This window comes from Tursiops truncatus, chromosome 14, assembly GCF_011762595.2.
Source record: "Tursiops truncatus isolate mTurTru1 chromosome 14, mTurTru1.mat.Y, whole genome shotgun sequence".
Classification (NCBI taxonomy): domain Eukaryota; kingdom Metazoa; phylum Chordata; class Mammalia; order Artiodactyla; family Delphinidae; genus Tursiops; species Tursiops truncatus.
In genome coordinates, this window is record NC_047047.1 from 77081237 (window position 1) to 77086343 (window position 5107).

A 5107-nucleotide genomic window follows, 5' to 3' on the forward strand; every position below is an offset into this window, starting at 1 on the left:
CAACCACTGCGCCACCAGGGAAGCCCTCCTTTGCTCTTTTATTTGTTAATGGTTTTGGTTCATTGACATGAAGACTATAAGCACTCTCCAATATCTCTGGAAGATGCAGAGTTTTCATGAAAAGCTTTAAGTGTCATTTGGGCCCAATTCAGAACTGACTCTCCAACCATCCCATCACGGAAGCTATTAAGTGAGCAAAAATCTGGAAACAATCTGTGGAGAACAGGAATCTTTCATTTACTTGGTGTCTAAATGTCTTATGAGGTAAACAAGCAGAAATGCTTATAACATAGCCCCCACTTAGGTCTATGTCATTTCTTTTTCTCAACCAAGAATAAATGCAAGCTCCTCTTCTAAGATTTAGAGACTCTACATACAAGAGGATTTGCTCAGCGATTTACTGAAGAATAGAGATAAACCTGGTTACCTGTCTTCTCATTAGCAAGAAGGAGACCTCCTGAGTTAAAGTAAATTCTGTCGTATGTGCTCCTTGGATTCTGGTTCTGCAATGTCTCACGCTGGGTGAATTCCACCTAGAAGCAGCAGCAAACATTACCCACTGGATGTTCATAAATGCATATACCAGTCAGAGTAGAAAGAAAAAACACTGACCAGGGCGTAGTGTCACCAGAAAGCAGAAATGGGCCCTATTCTTTCACCAAACTGGCTTGGCTTTAGTCTGGGCTGGAATCACGTGGAAAGGATTTACCATCCTCTGGTCTTCTAGGGCAGCTCTTCAGCGGCTCTCAACGAGCTAGGACTGCAGACTGCTTGTCCTCAAGCACACCAATCTTGCTCATCCCAAGGCCAGCCAGAGCTCCTAAGTGGCACGGAAGTCTGCTGCCCAAGGGCTCATCACTCTACTAAATCCTGGCCTCTACCATCCACCATCCCATTGACACCGCCCTCATCCAGCTCACCTGCCACCATATTGCCTAACCCAATGGGCTTTCTCAGGCATTTCCTTTCCAGACCTTCCTGCTATATTAGCCACCCTGACTATCATCTCCTTCCTGAAAACGATTTTCTCTCATTGAGAGAAATTCCTCTTATATCTGGATTCTCCTTTGCAGACACCTTCACGCATTTCCCTTCTCACCATCCCTTACGTGTTGATGCTCCTCAGGGTCTGTCCTCAGTCCTCTTCTCTCACTGCGCATGCCCCTGGCTGATATTTCTGCAGCATCAGCAGTCAACGTAACTTCTGACCCCTCTTCAGCCCTCTCTCTGTATTTGCAGCCCTTCAACCCCAGCTGCCAACTGAACGTTTCCGCTTAGATGGCTTTCCTGTCAAATCCACAAGTTCAAACCTGAACTCCCCCTCTTTACCCACCAACCTCCCTCCTCTCTCGTGTTCCCTCTGCTTGTGAATGGTGTCACTGTCCGGGAGGGCTGAGTCAGGGATCCTGGAGTCAACCTACATCCTCCCTTTTCCACTCGCCTCCAGCCAATCACCAAGACATGTCAGTTCTTGTACCAAAGTGTTTCTTACATCTTCCCTCTCTCATTCCCTGGCTACTGTCCCGCTTGTTGAAGCCCATGTCACCTCTCATGTGAATAGATGCGTAAGTCTCCTCCTGGCCTCCTGCCACGTTCTGTCCTGTGATCCTTGTACATTCTGTCAAGGGATCACGTAATGGAAGGCTGACTATAGTCCTCTTAGCTGAAGTGTATTCTTCCTTTATGATCAAGCTCAATCATCCCTTTTTCTAGGAAGCCTTCCTCCGTTCCTCTGAGGAAGAACTGAGCAAATGTACTCACCTCTTTGGCCTCAATGTCCCCATATGTGAAATGAAACAGTTGAATAAGAAAAGTCACATACACCCCTCCACGAAGCCTGACGCCAGTACCTGGGGGCTTCACATCCTCCAAACCAGCTCTTCCCTCCCTCCTCTCTCTTCCCAAAGTACCTTGCATAAGTTTGCCCCTGTCACAGCGCGCTCCATACTCTCCTGAATTGTTTGTTTACTTGTCTCCTGAAAAGACTCTTAGCTCCTCTGGCTCAGGGTCTGGTTTTCTGTCTTTTTATTCCATAGTGCCTAACACAGCACGTGGCCTGAGTGGTCCTCAGTACATCGATATGAGGGAAGGAGGGAGGCAGGCAGAGCCCATGGGTGCCTCCACCTGCCCTGCCATTAATCTACTATAAGGCCTGGAGCGGGTCACTCTAATTCTTTGAGTCTCAGTTTACCTATCTGCTGAAGGAGCTCTTTCATTTATTGAAGACAAATATGGTTTGAGCACCTATTTTGAGGACCCGCACAGTGCTCTGTGTGGTGCCTGTCATAAATGTAAATAATTCCTTGCCTTTTCTAGGACCTTGTGGTCAGAATCACATTTTCGTGGGTCTGTTCTGCAGCAGGAACAGATGGCTCACTTCGAATGCATTTGCCGTGGCTCGTCCATGATTTATGTACCCCCCGCATACCTCTCCCGGGTCTCCTGAGCTCTGAAGAAAGTGTGTTTCTAATCTCAGCTAGGTTCCCTTTCACACAGCATCACCAGGGATAGAAAGCTGGATAATGACACACTTTCCCAACACTCAGCTTTTCTAGAGATTCCCAGCCTGGTGGAAGACATCATATAGTTTTGGGGTCTGCAAGCCCCAAGCATCCTTTACCTGGATCCTTTCAGCCCCAAACTCCACATTTGCCACAATAAACTGAGAAATAGTTTTATCTTCCTTTGGCTTGGGGTGTCTGGGCTCCATATTCTGTCTCTTGCACCCTTTTCCTCATCCGTATCCAAAGTTGTGATGTAAGGGAGGAATGCAACGTTTCTGTCAACAGACATTGGGTAGGGGGATGATCACAAAAGAAGTTAAATGTCCATCTTCTCTCGTGGAAAGCCAACAGAGGATTCCTAAAACTGTCGCAGCAAGAAACAATATGTCACTGAAAGACGAGGCAGAAAGCAACGTGAGTCAACCAAGAGAGTTAAAAGTCGTCACCTCTGGGGAAAGGAAACAGGGAGAGAGAGGTTGGGGGAAACTTGCTTTTCCTAAGAAACCTTGTGGAATTTCTCAAATTACACGCATGTATAACTTTGATAAAAAATTGAAAACTGAATTAAAGAAAATGAAATCCTCACTGAACTCGAGGATAACAGCCCATATACTGATGCCAATAATCTGAACGATTGGCCATGGCGGTATCTGAGGATGAAACTGCAGTTTTGACAATCCCTTCCTGCCCCACACCTCCATCGTCCCATTCCAGTGAGCCCACCCCTCCCCCTCTGCTCACGCGCTCCTCCAAGATTCCGCAGCACCTACGGTGGGGTTCATCCTGAGACACCCAGGTAACTTGCATCTTCAGCAACATTGCAGACCGCAGGTGGGACCCAGGTCAGCCCAGTTCAGACCCCACTCAAACCCTGAGCGCGCTCTTGCAACATTTCTCCATGGAGTACTTGCTAACCTTCTCAGTAGATCAGTCCCACCTCCTGATCAGCTTCCAGGACTCCAAACAAGAGACGCCCCCGCTGTTGGAAGCAGCGAATCTTCATTTATGGGTGAAATTGGCCAGACCCAACAGCAGAGAACAATTTCTCTCATGACACCAACTCCTCGAGCTCTGGCGGGTGACAGCTGCTGCCCCATTAGGAACACATTTTCCACGGTGCAAACAACCCTGCCACCCGCCGGGCTACAGCCAACTTCGGTGCTGCCCCCGGAACAGCTGGAATGGGTCACTCAAATCTACGGGTTGTGGCGCCCCGAGAAACATTCGTCCCCCAGATAGAGTATCTCCTTCTTCCCATGTGAACAGTAGACAGAGAAAGCCGCTCAGGTGATGTCGGTGGTTGTGTTGCAGTGATCGGAACCACTAGGCACTCACACACACTCACATTCTCACATACACATGCGCTCCCACACAGATACACACAGCCTGCCTCCCTGAAGACGACCTGGAGGGCTCAGTGGGCCCCAGGTAGAGCCCAACCTCTCGTCCTGATACATCCAAGAAAAGGCACTGCATTTAACCACGATACCCGTGGACCGGAGGGAAAACACACACTGAGCCTGCTATAGGTTCATGCCTCACTTACTCATAAATGGGAAAAATAATTTTTTATTTTTTTAATTTCACGTCTAAGGTAAGGACGGAAGTGTGCTTCCTTTGGCTTCAATGGAAAGATATGGAGGGCAGCATCGTCTTATTTCACAAATGCTCACCGTCTCCCTCCACTCTCAGCAGCATCATTCCTGGAAACCCTAATGCTCCTAATAGTGTCACTTGAATTGGGGTCAAAGATAATAACTATTTGATTTGAACATCCCAGTCGACTGATCCTTGCCCCGGCAGACTGCACGCCAGACTCGGAGTGCTCGACTGCATTTTTCAAATCCCCCGGAAAGCTCCGGGCATTGTAAGCAGGTCCTGCTGACCAGGCTGACGTTCTACAGCCAAGCTCTCCAACAATGCCATTTACTGCACACGAAAGATCACAGCCAGCAGATGTGCGCGGCCTGGCTCTGGCCTCTTGAAACTGCATCTGTTTTGAAATGTGACTCGACTTCAATCCGAAGCTGACCATAACATCGACAGCACGGACGGGAGGTGTTTACTAGATAAGCTTTTGATATTTGAAGTTTGCTAATCATATTAAAGGCTTGAAACAAAATCCCAGCTACAATAAATCCTCTCAATTGTCCACATGAGGCAGGAAACGCCAAGGAGCTCTGCCTGCTGGGGGGCTGATCAGAGGCTGGGTGACACAGTGAGGGGAGCACAGGTCTGGAGGTCAAGGAAACAAAGACTTAGGGACTCAGTGTAATTCTTCCTGGGGCTAGCGGTGGACAAGTCACTTCCCCCGTCAGTTTCCCCATCTTAGAATTATGGCTCAGACTCGTGGGAGGGTGACTGGGGAGACAGAGAGATGAGAAGCCTTCATATCGCAACATCGCGTGTGAACGTCTGACTATTCGTGGGGTAATGAATTCGACTTTGCAGCAATTCCCAATTCTCTCTCCTTTGTCCCTCCTGACTCTGTGACAACCGAGGCTTTGGCGTCCACAAGAGATCAGCCTCTCCATAGCAGAGGGCGAAGCCTGCCTTTGCCGGTGGGCGGACGGAAGGCTCAGGACCTGGACCACAGCTGTCAC